The 20,292-nt window shown below is 36.6% G+C and overlaps 1 protein-coding gene and 1 non-coding gene across 2 annotated transcripts in view; one reads left to right on the forward strand and one right to left on the reverse strand.

Moving 5' to 3' along the window:
• Positions 1 to 20,292, forward strand: part of BCAT1 (branched chain amino acid transaminase 1) — a 647,504-nt gene that overhangs the window by 161,303 nt on the left and 465,909 nt on the right. The window lies entirely within an intron of this gene.
• LOC126023753 (U6 spliceosomal RNA) lies at positions 6,363 to 6,464 on the reverse strand. The gene has a single exon (XR_007500823.1). It is a non-coding gene; the product is annotated as a U6 spliceosomal RNA (small nuclear RNA).

Here is a 20,292-nt window from a genome sequence, read left to right on the forward strand (position 1 = left end):
CCCTTGCCTGCCTTTCGAGCATTCTTCTTTTTCTTTTTCTTCTTCTTTTTCTTTTTCTTCTTCTTTTTTCTTCTTCTTCTTCTTCTTCTTCTTCTTCTTCTTCTTCTTCTTCTTCTTCTTCTTCTTCTTCTTCTTCTTCTTCTTCTTTCTCTCTCTATTCTTTTACAGTGGTTTGCAATATTGTTGCTAAATGGATACATGCATATCTCTTTATCTCCTTTCTTTTTTTTAAATTTATTTAAACACCTTAATTACATACATGATTGTGTTTGGGTTTCAGTCATGTAAAGAACACCACCCATCACCAGTGCAACATTCCCACCACCAATGTCCCAAGTCTCCCTCCTACCCACGCGACCCCTGCCTGTACTCTAGACAGGCTCTCCATTTTCCTCATACATTCTCGTTATTAGGACAGTTCAAAATGTAGTTATTTCCCTAACTAAACTCATCACTCTTTGTGGTGAGCTTCCTGAGGTGAGCTGGAACTTCAAGCTCTTTTCTCTTTTGTGTCTGAAAATTATTATTACAAGGGTGTCTTTCATTTTTCTTAAAACCCATAGATGAGTGAGACCATTCTGCATTTTTCTCTCTCTCTCTGACTTATTTCACTCAGCATAATAGATTCCGTGTACATCCATGTATAGAAAAATTTCATGACTTCATCTCTCCTGACAGCTGCATAATATTCCATTGTGTATATGTACCACAGTTTCTTTAGCCATTCGTCTGTTGAAGGGCATCTTGGTTGTTTCCAGAGTCTTGCTATGGTAAATAGTGCTGCAATGAATACAGCTGTAAGGAAGAGATTTTTGTATTGTATTTTTGTGTTCCTAGGGTATATTCCTAGGAGTGGTATAGCTGGATTGTATGGGAGCTCGATTTCCAGTTTTTGGAGGAATCTCCATATTGCTTTCCATAAGGGTTGAACTAGACGACATTCCCACCAGCAGTGGATAAGAGTTCCTTTCTCTCCACATCCCCGCCAACACTGTTTATTCTCATTCTTTGTGATGTGTGCCATTCTCTGGGGTGTGAGGTGGTATCTCATCGTTGTTTTGATTTGCATCTCCCTGATGATTAGTGATGTGGAACATTTTTTCATGTGTCTTTTGGCCATGTGTATTTCTTCTTTGTCAAAGTGTCTGTTCATTTCTTCTCCCCATTTTTTGATGGGGTTAGATGTTTTTTTTCTTGTAAAGTTCTGTCAGTGCCTTGTATATTTTGGAGATTATCCCCTTATCTGATGGGTATTGGGTGAATAGTTTCTTCCACTCAGTGGGTGGCTCTTGTATCCTGGGCACTATTTCCTTTGAGGTGCAGAAGCTTCTCAGCTTAATATATTCCCATCTGTTAATCTCTGCTTTCACTTGCTTGGAGAGTGCAGTTTCCTCCTTGAAGATGCCTGTAATGTCCTGGAGTGTTTTGCCTATGTGCTGTTCTATATATCTTATGGTTTTGGGGCTGATATCGAGGTCTTTAATCCATTTGGATTTTACCTTCGTACATGATGTTAGCTGGGGGTCTAAGTTCAATTTTTTGCAAGTGGCTATCCAATTGTGCCAACACCACTTGTTGAAGAGGCTTTCCCTGCTCCATTTAGGATTTCCTGCTCCTTTATCAAAAAATTAGGTGATTGTATGTCTGGGGAACATTTTCTGAGTATTCAAGCCTATTCCACTGATCTGAGGACCTGTCCTTATTCCAATACTATGCTGTTTTGATAACTATTGCTTTGTAGTACAGTTTAAAGTTGGGGGAAGTAATTCCTCCCATATTCTTTTTCCCAATAATTGCTTTAGCTATTCGAGGGTGTTTATTGTTCCAAATGAATTTCAAAAGTGTCTGATCCACTTCTTTGAAGAATGTCATGGGTATCTTTAGAGGGATGGCATTAAATCTGTATAATGCCTTGGGGAGTATTGCCATTTTGATTATGTTAATCCTGCCAATCCATGAGCAGGGTATGCGTTTCCATTTCCGTTTGTCCTCTCTTATTTTTTGGAGCAGAGTTTTATAGTTTTCCTTGTATAGGTCCTTCACATATTTAGTCAAGTTGATTCCAAGATATTTGAGTTTGAGTGGCACTATTGTGAATGGGGTTGTTTTCTTAATGTCCATTTCCATCCTTATTACTATTGGTGTATAGAAAGGCCCTTGATTTTTGTGTGTTAATTTTGTAGCCTGCCACCTTGCTATATGAGTCTATTGTTTCGAGAAGCTTTTGATAGAGTCTTTAGGGTTTTCTAAGTAGAGTATCATGTCATATGCAAACAGTGAGAGTCTTTAGGGTTTTCTAAGTAGAGTATCATGTCATCTGCAAACAGTGAGAGCTTGACTTCTTCCTTTCCTATCTGGATTCCCTTGATATTCTTTTCTTGCCTAATCGCTATAGCAAGTACTTCCAGTGCTATGTTGAATAGGAGTGGTGAGAGAGGACAGCCTTGTCTTGTGCCAGAATTTAGAGGGAAGGCTTTTAGTTTTTCTCCATTGAGGATAATATTTGCCATTGGCTTGTGGTAGATGGCCTTCACTAAATTGAGAAAGGTTTCCTCCATTCCCATCTTGCTGAGAGTTTTGATCAAGAATGGGTGTTGGACCTTATCAAATGCTTTCTCTGCATCTATTGATATGATCATGTGGTTTTTATTTTTCTTGTTATTGATGTTGTGTATTATGTTGATAGATTTACAGATGTTAAACCAGCCTTGCATTCCTGGGATGAAACCTACTTGATAGTAGTGGATGATCTTCTTAACGAGGCATTGAATCCTATTTGCCAGGATTTTGTTGAGATCTTTGCATCTGCATTCATCAGCAATATTGGTCTGTGATTTTCTTTTTTGGTAGCATCTCTGTCTGGTTTAGGTATCAAGGTGATGTTGGCTTCATAAAAGCTATTTGGAAGTGTTTCTGTTTGTTCAATTTCATGAAAGAGTTTTGCCAAGATTGGCAGTAGTTCCTCTTGGAAAGTTTGATAGAATTCATTAGTGAATCCATCTGGACCTGGGCTTTTGTTTTTCGGTAGACATTTGATTACTGTTTTAATTTCATCAATGGTGATGGGGGTGTTTAGATATGCTACATTCTCTTCCTTCAACCGTGGAAGATTATGAGTCCAAGAATTTATCCATTTCTTCCAGGTTCTCATTTTTAGTGGCGTAGAGTTTTTCAAAGTAGTTTCTGATTACCCTTTGAATCTCTGTCATATCAGTAGTGATCTCTCCTTTTTCATTCCTGATACGAGTTATCAAGTTTCTCTCTCTCTCTTTCTTTGTTAGGTTTGCCAGTGGTCTATCAATCTTGTTTATTTTTTCAAAGAACCAACTTCTGCTTTCGTTGATCTTTCGGATTGTTTTTTGGGTTTCCACTTCGTTGATTTCTGCTCTCAGCTTTGTTATTTCCTTCTGTCTTCCTATTCTTGGGTCCTTTTGTTGAGCATTTTCTAGTTCTATTAGCTGTGTCATTAAGCTACTCAGGTAAGCTCCTTCTTCCTTCCTGATGTGTGCTTGCAAAGCTATAAATTTTCCTCTCAGTACTGCTTTTGCTGTGTCCCATAAGTTCTGATAGTTTGTGTCTTTATTGTCATTTGTTTCCAGGAACCTTTTTATTTCCTCCTTGATTTCATCTCGGACCCACTGGTTATTGAGCATGAGGCTGTTTAACTTCCAGGTGTTAAAGTGTTTCTTCTGAGTCCCTTTGGAGTTCCCAAATAATTTCAGAGCCTTGTGGTCAGTGAAGGTAGTCTGCAAAATTTCTATCCTCTTGATCTTATGGAGGTATGTTTTATGTGCCAGCATGTAGTCTATCCTGGAGAATGTCCCATGTACATTGGAGAAGAATGTGTATCCAGGTTTCTGGGGATGGAGTGTCCTATATATATCCACTAGGCCTCTTTCTTCCATTTCTCTCCTCAGGTCTAGTATATTCTTGTTGGGTTTCAGTCTGGTTGACCTATCCAGTGTTGACAAAGCTGTGTTAAGGTCCCCCACAATTATTGTGTTGTTGTTGATATTATTTTTCAGATTTGTCAACAGTTGTATTAAATATTTTGCTGGCCCCTCATTCGGTGCATATATGTTTAGGAGAGTGAATTTTTCCTGCTCTACGTACCCCTTGATTAATATAAAATGTCCATCTTTGTCCCTTACAACCTTCTTGAGTATAAAGTTTGCATTATCTGATATTAGTATGGCCACTCCAGCTTTTTTATGGGTGTTGTTTGCTTGGATAATTTTTCTCAGCCTTTTATTTTGAGTTTATGTTTGTTCAGACTATTCAGGTGTGTTTCTTGTAGGCAGCAGAAGGTTGGATTGAGTTTTTTGATCCATTTAGCCACTCTGTGTCTCTTAACTGGTGCATTTAGTCCATTGACGTTGAGAGAAAGAATTGTCCTGGGATTTAACGCCATCTTTATTTCAAAATTTGGTGTGTCTTTTGGGTAGTCTTGTCTTAGATTAGGTCTTTCAGTTTTTCTCTTAAGACTGGTTTTGTGTCTGTGAAGTTTCTGAGCTGTTTTTTGTCTGTGAAACCATGTATTCTTCTGTCAAACCGGAAAGTGAGTTTTGCTGGGTATAGTATTCTGGGTGAAGCATTCATTTCATTCAGTCTTGTCACAATATCCCACCACTGCTTTCTGGCATTGAGTGTTTCTGGTGACAGGTCTGCTGTAAATCTCAGGGAAGCTTGCTTGAACATGATTTCCCCTTTTGATCTTGCTGTTTTCAGAATTCTGTCTATCTGTGGGATTTGTCATTGTGACTAGGATGTGTCTTGGGGTGGTTTTTCTGGGGTCTCTTTTGGTTGGTACTCTTCGGCATGCAGGATTTGATCACATATATTCTTTAGCTCTGGAAGTTTCTCTTTAATGATGTTCTTGACCGTTGATTCTTCCTGGAAATTTTCTTCCTGGGTCTCTGGGACTCCAATGATTCTTAAGTTGTTTCTGTTGATCTTATCATAGACTTCTATTTTCATCTGTTCCCATTCTTTGACTAATTTTTCCATTGTCTGCTCATTTGCTTTAAGTTTTTTGTCCAATCTCTCCTGCTGTATGGAATTGTTATGTATCTCATCTTCCACAGTACCAAGTCTATTCTCAGCTTCTGATACCCAGTCCCAGAGCTTATCTGTTTTGTCATTCACTTCGTTTACTGACTTTTTCAGTCCTGTTAGTTGACATGTTATTTCAGTTTGGAGTTTTGTGATTTCTGTCTTCATATTTTCTTGGTTTTTATTAGTGTTCTGTTCAACTCGATCCATGGTTTCTTGGAGGTCTTTGAGCATCTTCCATATTGCTAGTCTAAAGTCCTTATCTGAGAGGTTGATTAGTTGTTTGGTCATTATCTGGTCCTCAGAATTGTCATCTTCATTCTCTATGTCTGATGCTGGCCTGCGTTGTTTCCCCATTGTCACACTTGTATTGTGGGTTTTTCTACGTGTTGTGGTGGTATTCATTGTCTATGTAATTCAGGCAGCACACTCCTCTGGCTCCTTCCTTTCTGGATGGGCTGACTTGCCTCTCAGGGAGTGGAGTTCTCCGTGGATGAAGCCTCACTCTGGGTCAAATCTTAGGCCCGAGCATGCAACAGAGAAGACAGTCTGGAGAGAAATGTTTGCTTCTGTGATATAGCACCGTTCTTAGTGTAATTTTTCCTTCTTGTTGCAATGGTGTTCTTTCCTTAGAAAGAGTGCACGGCCGCGTAGCGTAGCCCGCTGGAGCCTCTTTTTGCCCCACTCGCAAGAGTTTCACGCAAGAGGACAGTAGACAGACATATACAGGTCACACTCACAGTTTTTCACAGTTGGGCCTCACTGGGCCGGTGTACTTTCGTGGGTTTTCCCCGCCTGGTGTCACACACAGGGAGCCGGCTTTTGCCTTGTTTTCACTTTCTATGGTTCGTTTCTCTTTAGTTTTGTCAAGACACAAGACTCAAAGGCAAAATAGATCATCTTAATCCTTGGGCAATTCTAGTTCAATAATCACATTAATTGAAGTCTCTATACTAACAGCTATCCTTTATTTAATATCTTTATAAATTCCAAATTCTTGTAGACACCTATCTACCTTATCAAGTCTTCACATTTGCTTTACAAGGTCCTACTTACCTTATACTATATTCAGAAAGTAGATTATGGAAAAGTTTAAATCAATTTACTTAGGAAGTGGCAGTACTGAGATTCAACTGAAGGCCTAGAAAGAGCTCTTGGTGTAAGACTTCTTGATATTCTAAGAGATCTTAACACTCAATTCCTCCTCATAAAGAAGGAGATCTGTAGTGCAAGTCTGCACAAACAAGATGATCCAGCCCTTCTGGATGGTTGTAGATAATTTGCATGACCATTAGGTTTATGGAATTTTTTTTAATATGGAATGCTTCACAAACTTGCATGACATCCTTGCGCAGGGGCCATGCCAATCTTCTCTATCGGTGAAAAATGATAAGGTATGAATCTTAGTACTGAGAATTTTTTAATTATTAATAGGATACTAAAATATGATTGGTCATTTATAATATTTCTAACAAATTATTTTAGTTGATTCTAAGAAATTTAAGTTATCACCTAGCAAAACTACTAACATTGGTAGGCAAGGACTCATAATAAGGCTTTAAGTGAATAGTGATTTAAAGAGAATAGCTAGGATGAAAAAAGTTAAGTTATAATCAGATGTAACATATCCAAAATTGAAATTTAAGTTCTTTTTAACCTTCCTAATAACTTAAATGCTCCTATAACTACTAAATAATATGATATCTATTAAATATTATGCTGGTGTAACTGATAATTTAAGATAACTGAAATAATTATTTGATAGATATTTGTTTAAAGTTTTTTTTACTTTTATTGAGTCTGAAATTGACAATAAACTATATAAAGAACTTGTTCTATATAGAAGCAAAAAACAATGATGGTGACTGTAGGTTCCTTTGAAGTCCTTTACTTCTCACTCACTTGCTTCTCTTTCGTTTTTTGAAAGTAGTTGTCAGCTGCATTCCTACAAAGAAACGGAATTTATGGCTCCACCCTGAGTCAACCGTGACTGGTGATGGCGAGGATTATTTCCTTTCTTTGTTTGGCAATTCACAGAAAATGCCAGCACACCCACTCCCTGTGAAGAAAAGATGGAAGCACTTATCTATGATTCTTGAAGACCTGAGTCAATCTAGATGCAGGTACACATTTTATGAACTATTTACTGCCTTCCATTGGGAAAATAAATTATTGGATAATAAATTAGAACCAGTAAATCAGCCAAAAATAATGCTTGAATCTGTTAGATTCATGACTTTATCGAAAATGGTAAGCATTTCTTTGAAATAAAACTTTCATATTCTGAGCAATTAAAAGTAATCAACACAACTCTTTGTGGAACCAAACAAGGAATGTTAACTCTAAAGATGCCAGAGAAAATAGCTCTACCTATCTCAGCAAAGAGGATCAACTCAATTATTCAAGTACCTTATTTATTTATTTTTGATTTGGGGGTTACACTTGGTGATGCTCAGCGGTTATCCCTAGCTCAGCACTCAGGTTCATTCCTGACAGTGCATGAGGGACTATAGGGTTACTATGATTTGAACCTGGTCAGATTGGTGACCTACTTATTTTTTAAATGTGAATCCTGCATTTTTTATAATTTTATTTTGACCAAAGTGGATTACATATCTTTCACAATATTATTTTAGGTACATATTAACATTGAATCAGGGGAATTCCCATCACCAAAGTTGTCCTCCCTCCACCTCTATTCCCATCTTGCATCCCATATCTCCCACCCTTACCCCCCAGGGTGCTAGTATAAGTGGTCCCCTCTGTGTCTAGCTTACTACTTAGTGATCATATAACTGTTTGGTCTTGGTACCCTCCATTATTTTCCCCTCTATTTGAGAGGCAGAACCAGATAGTTCAAGTTATGTGGTTCTGTTTGAAGAAAAGAAAAGCAATAAAATGGGGTAAAAATCAAATAAGCCGAAAATGGGCGGAGTCCTTCTAGACTTGGTTCTCAACCTTAGTTTGAGAGAAGAAAGGAAAAAAGGAAGCAAAACACCACAACGATAGAAAAGGAAATATCAAATAAAAAGTCCAGTGAGCACTACAGCAATAAAGATAAGCACCTCATAACAACCACGGTCCTAAAATAAAAACATAACAGAGCACAAAATGAAAAAAATAAATGGAAACAACAACATCAATATCCAAACCAAAGCCAAAATAAATAAATACATAGATAGATAAGTAAATAAAAAGGTTATTTTTTGCTATTTTTTTTCCTGCATAGGCACAGTAAATATTGGGGACATTTGACAGGGAATTCTGTTGGCCTAAGAAATACAGGGTTTCTCCACCCTTGAAGTATACTGTCACGGGAATAACTATAGGCTTTGCATGTTTATTTACTCTTTCCTCGGTGCTTTTGTGGTGTATAGAAGACTTCTACCTCATCATGAGTGATAATATCAGATCTTTGTATCTAGAGATTTTGGTATCTGCACAGGGGTGATCTACTTTTATAATGATTATTATCTGTGGTTAAAGATATGATTTCAGAACAAAGTTGCTATTACAACTAAAATTAGATCCACCACATGTATATATTTACTTAATCACATTTGTGCCATGAAGAACAGACTGGATTCTGATATGTTAGTAATGCACCAGTGTGTTAGCAGGATAAAGAAGTTGTTAGCCATACATGAAAGAAACCTCTCTCCTGCAGACAGATTTCCAAAAACTAGTACTATTACTACAAGCTATAACAAATGCCTAAATGTTATCTCAACCATCTTAAAGGCACTTATTTATTACCTACCATGTCAAAATTAATGACTCATTTGAGACCAAAAATGTATATGTATATACAAAAGTATATATGTATATATATGACATATGTATGTATACACATTAGGAATATGGTTTACAGAACTTAAATTCAGATTAATCAAGGAAAACCTGCAGATTGCAGGTGAAGATTTGTGATGGCAGGTCAAATATCAAGGCATTCATAGCCTTATTTCTTGGGGAGTGATCTGGGAAGATTTTGTGAAGGTGTTATCAATTACACAATCTAGGATATGCAAATTTGAAGTTTTGTATATGTAAAATCATTTGCCTCCTTAGTTCTCAAACCTACCTAGAGAACCAAATGATTTCTAAATTTGGGGGGGGGGGTTGGGTCACAACTGGCAGCTCTGAGGGGTTACTCCTGGCTCTATGCTCAGAAATCGCTCCTGGCAGGCTCAGGGGACCATATGGGATGCTGGGATTCCAACCACTGTCCATCTGCATGCAAGACAAACGCCCTGCCTCCATGCTATCTCTCCGGTGCCCGATTTCTAAATCTTATAAGGTCTTGATCTTACCCCTCACAGACTTTTCCTCTACCCTGAGATAGAATTTCCATTATAACTGGTGTGTGTCTGTGTGTGTTTGTGTGTATGCGTAAACTATTTACAATACCATTAATAGCTTCAAGCTTAAAATTGTCCAATTTTAAACACACCACTGCTGTCATTATCCCTCCACAAATGTCCCTCTTCATCTCCCATTGTGCTTCCTTAGCACTCATTTGTTTTAAATCTATTATATTGTCCTAGACACTCAGCCAAAGTACTTTCATTAGATCTGTTACCTCATTCTCTATTCCCTCACTTCCCCCTTTCTTGCTATTCTTTGTACTGTAATCCAGTGCCAGCCAATGTTCACTGTCATTGATACCTTCCATCCGTACCTTGTTGCTCTGTTTATCACAGATGAGTGAGAGCATTTGATATTTGTCCTTCTTCAGACTTACTTTATTAAACATGATGCCCTCCAGTCCATCTAAGATGCAGAAAAATGCAAAATTTTATCTTATTTTACAGATGCATAATATTCTATTTACTACCACTTTTTATCCATTCATCAATTATGGACATTTGGGTTGTTTAAAATCCTGGCTATTGTACTCAGTGGTTCAATGAACAACAAGATACCTTGTGAAATAAATGTTTTGGAGTTTAAATACCAAGAAATAGGATTGCTGGATCCTATGGAAGGTCTATTTTTCTTTTTCTTTTTTTTTTTTTGGAGAAATCTATATATTTCTTTCCATAGAGACTGAACTAGATGATATTCTCACCACAGTGAATGAGGATTAATTTACACTACAACTCCTCCAATGCTGATTGTTTCCACCATTTTTATATCACATTTTAGTTTTCAATCTCATAGTAATTCTAGTGTACAGCAAGAATTAAGAATCTTGAATCTGTTCCAAAATTTGAGTCTTTTGAAAGAGTGAAACTTACTTTTTAGAGATGACATTGTCTATCCTGATAAATATTTTGGCTGCAGAAACAAAATCTATGTAATCTGCTGTTGTTGATGTTGAGTAGTGAGAATCATAAATGTCAATCAAGGCAAATTGAATGCTGTCTGCTGTCTTTGTGCTGAATTATGTTTACTTATTTTCTCAGTCATTGATAATTGGGATATCAAAATATCTGTCGCTATGGTTTTATTTCTCTTTACAGTTCTACTGGTTTTTTATTTTACAAGTATTTTTATATTGAAGTTTTGTTGTTAGATATGTTAGCATTTGAGATTGTTAGATCCTCTGGATAAAGTATCTCAAAACCATTGTAAAATGATCTTTACATTGAACTTTCTAGTACTGCCTCTCAAATAGAAGGGGAAAGAGTGGAGGTTATCAAGACCAAACAGTTGTATGATCACTAAGTAGTAAGCTAGACATAGAGGGGACCACTTACACTAGCAGCCCCGGGGGTAGAGGGTGGGGGATACGGGATGCAAGATGGGAACGGGGGTTGAGGGAGGACAACTTTGGTGATGGGAATTCCCCTGACACATTGTTAATATGTACCTAAAATATTACTGTGAAAGATATTTAATCCACTTTGCTCAAAATAAAAATTATATAAAAAAATAATATTTACATTATATTTCATTAATATTCCTTGTTTTGTTTGGGGCCACACCTGGCAACGTTCAGAGCTTACTTCTGGCTCTGCATTCAGAAATCATTCCAGGTGGTGCTCCAGGTACCATATGAAATGCCAGGAGTCAAACGTGGGTTGGCCACATGCAAAGCAAGCAGCCTGCCTGTTATACTCTCAGACCCTAATAGTCTTTGCTTAGAAGTCTGTAGTTTCTGATGCTAATATAGATACTTGAACTTTTTTTAGAATGCATGTTAGTATGAAATATATTTTCCTATGCTCTTACATTCAACCTATTTCTTGAGAGTTTTTATCATTAAAAAGATTTTGAATTTTGTCACATGATTTTGTCTGTATTTTTAACAGAAAATGCAAATCTGTGGTTTTGGTTTCAATTGTGTTAGTTGAGTATAGCTTTCTTGAATCCTAAAAATAAACCTACTTGGCTGTTTATATATGACCCATTTAATATATTACTGAGTTTGGTTTCTTGATATAGAGGGGATTTTTAAATTGATGTATTTTAAAAATCTGTTGTCCTGAAGTTTACTTTTTTGTCTTTGTTTTTATAGTTTATTTGTGTTGGACTTTGAAATCAGTAATGTTGGCTTATAAAATTAATTTGGAAGGCTTTTCTCTTTCTATTATTTGGAGGAATGTAATAAATACTGGAATTTATTCTTTGAATTCTCCATATAACTACCCTTGAATTCAGCTACTTGGTACCTTGCCTTTTTTGTGAATTTCCTGATAACTAGTTCACTCTCTTTGTTATTGGTCTGTTCAACTTACTCATTGTTTAGGTTGTATGTTTTTAAGAATTTATCTATCTTTTTAAATAATTTATGCATTTTTCTAGACTACTCTATTTTTTCAGCAATGTATTCACAATAATTCAAATAGTTCACAATAATGTGTTATAATTCTTTTTATGTAAATCTAGTGATTTCTCTTATTTAATTTTTATTTTGAGTCTTTCTCCTTACTTTAGCTAAGGGTTTGTAAATTGTGTTTATATTTTCAAAACTTCAACTCAACCTTTCATTTTTTAGCTATATATTAAATTTCTACTAAATCTTATTTTAGCTTGCTTTAAGTTATTCTATATTCTATACTAGAGTTATAAAATAAGGATGATTAATTTGTTTGCTTAATTTGGTTTTGGGGTTTTTTTTTTTTTTTTGAAAAAATTTTTGCCACACATGGAGGTTCTTAGGACTGTTTCTTGGCTCTACATGCAGACATCAGCACTCTTGGCAGGTTCACATAAACTTTATGTTGTACCAACAATACAATCTGGGTACATTGCATTCAAATCAAGTATTCTCTCCAGCCCCTTAAATTTCTTTTTATTCCATAAATGTTTTAAATTGATTTTGTTTGCTTCAAGGCATTTTCAAACTTTAAATTCCTCATTTTTTCAATTAGTTATTTGAGTTTTTGTGTATTTGTGAATCTTTCTATTTTCTATTAATTACTGACTTCTAATTTCATTCTCCTGTAATCCAAGAAAACACTTGGCATGATTTTATTATTCTTAAGTTTGCTCAGTTGTTTTGGGAGCTAGTTTGGGAGTCTATCTTGGAGAAGATATCATGTATTGTTCTTCAGTATGAAATATATTCTGCCAGTATTTGGTAGGAAATTCTATTTCCCACATTTTTGCGAACCCATTTTCTCTATAGGGTTGTTTAAATAATCATTTACTTAGTAATTTTGTATTCTGAGAATTTACTTATTGTAGAAAATGAGAAATTAAAGCCAACTATTGTAGTATTGTCTTTCATTTTTGCCAGATTTACTTAGGTACTATGATGATGAATACACACACATTCACAGTATTTTGTCTCCCTATTGAATTGAACCCTTTATCATTATATAACTATACTCTATATTTCCAGAAACACTTTATATTGAATTCCTATATTCTCACTTGTAAGTATACCAATTTCTGCTTTTAGGGGGGCTAGCGCCTTTGCACAAAATATCTTTTCCCATCCTTTCATATACAGTTGTGCTCTTATATTTCTAAAGTGTGTTTCTTGTAAAATCTTGCAGCAACTTGTCTCTTTTACAATTTAATAGGAAGTTTAATCCATTTATATTTAAAATTGTTAGGGACTTAACATTGTATTAATTTTTCTTAGTACAAATCACCACCTTTTGGGATATATAATATTTGCCATAAGAAAGGGAAAGAGGGCCGGAGAGATAGCATGGAGGTAGAGCATATGCATTTCCCTTACATGTAGCTTACATGTAGTTCTCTCTCCGGCACCCCATGTGATCTCCTGAGCACTGCCAAAATGATCCCTGAGCACAGTGACAACTTTTAGCATCACTTGCTATGCCCCTCTCAAAAACAAACAAACAAACAAACAAAAAAAAAAAACAAAGCCAAAGCAAATGAAATTTCATGCAATAGTACAAAATGTATTAATCAACTGGTTTTGCTGACATTCATTTATTTTTTTATTTAATGATTTAGTAGCAGGCGGCAGTGATATATAAAAAATTTTGACTTTACATTTCATTTCTATTTTCTCTGTCACCAAAACCTCAGTCTGGGGCTTCTTGCTTGGAGTGCCACTGAACTCAGTTACATTCCCGGAGTCTAAGCTTATAAAATTTTAGGAGGCCCAATATGATGCTTCCTATCACCAGCCCTCAATGTAAACAGATGCCAGAATATAGGTAGAGGTGTGCTAAAATAATGAAAAATGTATACAGAGTTATTCGCATACTACTATCTCTTTACATATCAAATCCAGCAAACACTGCTGATCATCACATTACATTCTAGGAAATCTCAGCATTGAATAAAGACTTTTATATCCCTTTTTCACTGAAGACAAATGGAAAAGTTTTTAGGAAGGAGGACAAGATATCTACCAAAGACTGTGTGGATCTTTGGGTTGTAATTAACAACCAGACTTTGAATTTCCATATATTATGAAAAATAATTGCCATAGTTTGGAGCCTTATACCAAAAAAATGCAAAAAGAATTTCTATCCCTGATCTAGATAATGTCCTTTTCTATAGATAAAAGCTAATTTATTCTACCTATGTGCATAAAATAAAAAATTTAAATGACTGAGCAGCTCACTTGAATAATAAAATATTTTTGAAAAGCACATATTTGTACATAAAATATCAAATAAGTCATAGCCAGTTTTCTTCTATTTTCTTATGGGCAATGACCAAAGCAGACCTGATTTTTATGATTAAGTATCCTTAAATAAGACACAGAAGCTGTGAAGGGAGAAAATCATATTTACTGTAAGAGACATAGATGTAGTTAAAATATTTTTCTTCCCAAAATATATGCAAAGAGGTAGGACTGCAGAGACAGTATATGAGTTAAGACACTTACATGTCAGCCCTGTTTTAATCCCCGGCACGACATGTAATCCCCCAATCACAGAGTCAAAGAGTAACTCTGAGGATAGTTGAGTGTGGTCCCCCAATTTCTTTTTAATTTTTTTAAACAAGGAACAAAGGAGAGACTGAAAAGTAAACCCATACCATAGAAGAAAAAATTCCACAAACACGATGTACTCAACTAAGACAAAAAGCTCAGAGACTTAAAGATCTAACAGGGTATTTTTTACACCCTCCCCTCAGCCCACCTGATTTGCCAAAAACAAAGGTCATCCTGTCCAAAGCAGAACTGATGGCAGTGAGTGTGATAAAGAGGGGGAGGACAGAATCGGTGGTTTATTTAAAAATAGGCCAATTATTGATCAGTCCTTAACCCGAGTTAAAGACATGCTAACCGGAAGTCACTTATTGACCCATGTTTTACTTTCCAGTGCTCTTGGAGACATTAAATTAGCTGAAGTGAATACCGATGGCTTATTTGTGAAGCTGATTAACTCTTCCCCAGATAAAGAACTGGACATTGGAAATTATATTCTCCAGCAAAGAGTGAATGGACAAATAGTCTCTTTCTACCAATTCACTCCCAATGTCATCATGCAGTCCAAGGCTACAGTAACGGTGAGTGGGAGGAAGCATGGTAGGAATTTGAATTATTAGAGTTTCCACTTGGGTGTAGCACCTACAGTGTTCTCATTACTTGACCTCTGTGTAAAATGTGGTTCTCTATGAAGTGGTTCATTGAACTATATTTCCTTTCCTGGATGCAAGAGAGTGCATAGTGCACTTTTCTACTACCTCCTTCAAGTTCTACACAACACTCTTTGTTGCAATGATTTGACTATTAACAGGATATATCTAAGAACCTAGAAAGAAGTAAAGCAAACATCCTCTTCAAAGAAAAGTAAAAGCCATAATTTGTGGAGAGAACATACCATCTGTTGACACTGAATATTTCCCCTCTCCCATTAAAGCACATACAATTGTTTCAGGAACAATTGTTTCAGGAACACATTCAGTCTGGCACCGTGTTTCCCAGTCCTCAACTCTGAAAACCTTTTCTACTCAGAAACACACAATAACTCTGTGACAAACAACAATTTCCCTATAGGTGTGGACAGCAGCCTCTGAAGCCAATCATCAGCCACCTTCGGACTTTCTGTGGAAAGAACAAGAGAAGTTTATAACAAGGCCAAACTGTACAACCATTCTGTGTAAACCTAATGGAGAGGTGAGTGTCCAGTTCTTGGCAGCGGTGATTACAGAACACAATTCTCCTTTTTCTTCCCCCTTCTCACTGTAATCACTGGTTCCTGCTTCCATCATTAAATCTTATTAAAAGCAGTGACTAAATGCCCTACCAGGGCAGGCTAGCCAGCCATTTTCTCTTGCCCTGATGTAAGAAAGAGCTACCTCCAATTTGGAAAAAAAAAAAAAAAAGATTCAATAGCCCATATTTATAAAAAGTTACTTCAAATTTGAGCCAAAAATTAATTTCATATTACAATAATATAATTATTGCACTTTTCTAAATGATTTTTTTTTTTCACAACAGTATTCACAAACAAATGCAATGTCAGGACTCCCGGACTCCTTATAAATGTTGCTTAGGACTCCTGTGTCCATTTAAGGCCACAGCTTGTGCTTCTATTTTTCACTTCAGATTAGATAAAGAACTTGAACTAGAGCTAGACCTGTTCAGACACATGTATATGCACCTGTATAAAATCAGATTATATATAACATTAGACATTTAAAATTTTAGTCCTGAAAACAACTTTTGCACAATTTTCTCTTAACTTCTCAGTCACCATAAATAAATAGTGACATTAGTTTCTGACATTATGAAAGTTTGTTAGACAACCCTGGACTTTGACATATCTACATTATATCTACTTTCTATTCACAAGAGACCTCTTTACCTGCCTTGCCCAGTCCTTTTTTTCTTCTGAGTACATACAAGCTTGTTTTCTCTTTAGGTATTTTGTTTATTAATTTGCTTGTTTGTTTTATATTCCTTATGTTTAATACAGTAAAGATTTATATTTTTGTAACTGAGTAGTACTTCATAGAATATACATTTTTCCCCTTTGATTTTTGGCCACATCTAGAGGTGTTCAGGGATTACTCCTGGCTCTGTGCTCAGAGATCACACATGGTAGATTTTGCCTAACATTTGTGACACTGTGGACCAAACTGAGGCTGTCTGTATGTAAAACAAGGGTGCTATATACACTGTACTATCTCTCTAACCACAAATACTTTTTCCTTATTCATTTACCTGTCAATGGACACTTAAATTACTTTCACATCTTGGGTGTAATGAATAGTGTTGCAGTGCTTATTGGGGTTCATCATCTCTATGAGTCAGCGTTTTGTTGTTTTTTGGATGACACTTAGAATTAGATGGCTAGAGCATATGCATTTCTGTTTTTAATGTTTTAGGAGAAAGCTATACTGGCTCAGAATGGCAGCACTATTTTTTCATTCCCACTAGCAGTGTATTGAGATTCTTTCTTTCCCTATCTTCAACAAGACTTCTCTCTTGTTTCTTTATTGACACGTGTGAATTCTTCCTTTTTTTATTGTTTTTTTTCTTTGTTTGTTTGTTTTGTTTTTGGTCCACACCCAGGGACACTCAGGGGTTACTCTTGGCTATGTGCTCAGAAATCGCTCCTGGCTTGGAAGATTATATGGGATGCAGGGTATCAAACCGCAGTCCATCCTAGGCTAGCACTGGCAAGGCAAGACGACTTACTGCTTGTGCTCCGGCCCCAATGAATTCATTCTTTCTTGAGTGAGGTGATATCTTTTTTGTGGCTCTGACTTGCTGTTCTCTAATATTGTCCATTTATTTTCTGCAAAGTCCTTTGTAGCATTGATAAATAACTTTACAAAAGCACTCAACACTCAGAGCAATTCCCCACTCCCCATAGAAGGACATAGAAGGACTTTGTCCAAGGCAGGAAGAGTCTAAGCTGCCAGAGGTTATGCCACTTATACATTTTAGAATTAAAAACTATAGTCAGGATGCTTGACTATTTCCTCACTGGGTGTTTCATTAAGGTCCACATAGTAAGTGACTGTACAGTTTGACTTTAAATTTTAATTGTGGTATACCTATAACATTTAATAAAATAACTCTAATAACATTTTATACCAATAAATCTTTTTTGTTAGGCTATTGCCTGGCACACTCCTATTCACTGGAAACAAGCATGGGAGAAATTAGAGACTGATATTCAATTTGACCGAAGCTTAGGGTCAAATGAGACAACAAAAAGGTGCATATTTCATTGGCCAAAAGCTGCAAGTATCATTACCAGAGAAATGCCAGAGCAGATATCGTATCAGATAAAACAGATTCCATGTTCTCTTATGAGGTAAATTTTGAATGTATTTTTATGATTAGTTGTAGTTTGGGAAATTTTGTTTTGATTTGGTTTTTGTTTTGTTTTGGGGGTTAGTAGCAGAGCAGGGAAATGACTGGATAACAAGTTGTGTGAGGAAAAAAGGAAAATGAATAATGTTCAAAAACATCCATTTTGAAAGACCTTTGAAGAAGGGAAATTCTCACTGTATGATAAAGTCAGGAGTAAGCAAATCCTAGCTGTCCATGTATTCTTTGGGGAGGGCTAGAAGTGGGTAGTGGGCACCTTCCTGTGAAACTTTGTGTGGGTCAGAAGCTGCTATGGATAAGATATTTCTAATAGGGTCTAGAAAAGTCAAAATATCTGGCCTTAGAGCCAGTTTCTACCTTCCTAGGGTGTGACCTGGCATTCTGCTCCCACCCTAGAGTAGGGCACAATCACCAATCAGGGTAGGATCAGTTACATAATAATCCCATGGAAATGTTTACATACACAATACTTAAGGACTTTCTTTATAATGGCATAATACCATAAAAGTTCTTCTGAAAATGCCATCTGATCTTTCTTTCACAGAGAAAAGGAGATCCCACTATTGCTGTTTCCCTGCCGCAGTCCTTGGTGCCACAGTTTCAGTAACTCTCCACATCCCTACAATTCGCTGCTTGAATCTCAGGAGACCCGTGTGACTGGGAAACAGTCCCACAGATAGGCCAGGCCTCAGTCAGCCAGCTTTGAGACAGCCTTGGTGAGTGGAAGGTTGCCTACGTCAGAGCAAGCCAACGGACCCTGTGTGTGTGCCTATGCTGTGTGCTAATGTGTGTCTGTTTAGTGTGTGCCTGGGTCTGTATTTGTACACAAGTGGGTAGCGCTGTGGACTTCTATATACCTGCACATGTGTATTTATATATGTGTTCTCACATGTGTATACATGTTCATCTATGTGTGTCTTACATCTGTGTTTTGCATCTGTGTGTAGAGAAGTGAGGAAAATAGCAGTAAAATCTGCTGGATATTAAAGCTTTTATTATTCCCAAGAATAGGTTTTGTGAGATCACTGCAGGCACTGTAAGACCAGTCACTTCTTTTCCTCAATCACCCTTGCCCTGGTATTCTTAGATTTCTGTTGAATGAATCCGTGATTTGAAAGAAACCACACAGCCAGCATGAGTATATGGAACTCTTAGAGTTTGGTCAAAGTAGTTTGATATGATAGTTCTCAGTATAATTATTTCTGTGACTGCACTAAACAATCCCTATGGTGAGCTTCATGTCAGGAGCTGGACCCTCCAGTCCTCTATTTTGTCTCTGAGAATCATTACACAAATGATTTTCGTTTTTCTCAAAACCCATAGATGAGGGAGACCATTCTGTGTTTATCTCTCTCCCTCTGACTTATTTCACTCAGCATAATAAATTCCATATACATCCCTGTATAGGAAAATTTCATGACTTCATCTCTTCTGATGTCTGCATAATATTCCATTGTGGATATGTACCATAGTTTCTTTAACCATTCATCTATTGAGGGGCATCTAGGCTGTTTCCAGAGTCTGGCTATTGTAAATAATGCTTCTATGAATATAGGTGTGAGAAAGGGATTTTTGTATTGTATTTTTGTGTTCCTAGGATATATCCCTAGGAGTGATATAGCTGGATCATATGGGAGCTCAACTTCCAGCTTTTGGAGAAATCTTTATATCGCTTTCACAAAGGTTGGACCAGATGGCATTCCCACCAGCAGTGAATAAGAGTTCCTTTCTCTCCACATCCCCGCCAACACTGCTTGTTCTCATTTTTCCTGATGTGTGCCAACCTTATAGTTGTTTTGATTTGCATCTCCCTGATGATTAGTGATGTGGAGCATTTTTTTATGTGCCTTTTAGCCATTTGTATTTCTTTTTTGTCAAAGTGTCTGTTCATTTCTTCTCCCCATTTTTGATGGGGTTAGATGTTTTTTCTTGTAAAGTTCTGTCAATGCCTTGTATATTTTGGATATTAACCCCTTATCTGATGGGTATTGGGTGAATAGTTTCTCCCACTCAGTGGGTGGCTCTTGTATTTTGAGCACTATTTTCTTTGAGTTGCAGAAGCTTCTCAGCTTAATATATTCCCATCTATTAATCTCTGCTTTCATTTGTTTGGAGAGTGCAGTTTCCTCTTTGAAGATGGTTTTAGCCTCAATGTCATGAGTGTTTTACCTATGTGGAATGATGGAATCAGGAAGTAATTCAAAGAGCAAAGAGCTGGAGCCTCATGGTTTTGATTTGACTTTTCCATATGTTAGTTGTGAGCCTCATTTTTGTGTATCTGGGCCATATCTCTCCAGCTCTGCCTGCTCCTCATAACCATTGGGTCCTCTGGTTTTTTTTTTCTTCTGATATTGAGTTGCTTGAACTCTTGATATATATCTCAAATATCATTCCTTGTCAGATGTATGAATTCCAAATATTTTATCCCATTTAGTAGAATGTCTTTTATTTTATTTTATTGATATTTTCTTTGGCTGTCAAGTTTTGGGCATTGTACATCTTGGGGCCCATTGTTTTGCTTTTGTTCTCTTGTCTTTGGGTTTGAGCCCCCAAAGATTTCTCTTAGGCTGATG

This window comes from Suncus etruscus, chromosome 11 (genome assembly GCF_024139225.1).
Source record: "Suncus etruscus isolate mSunEtr1 chromosome 11, mSunEtr1.pri.cur, whole genome shotgun sequence".
NCBI classification, from domain to species: domain Eukaryota; kingdom Metazoa; phylum Chordata; class Mammalia; order Eulipotyphla; family Soricidae; genus Suncus; species Suncus etruscus.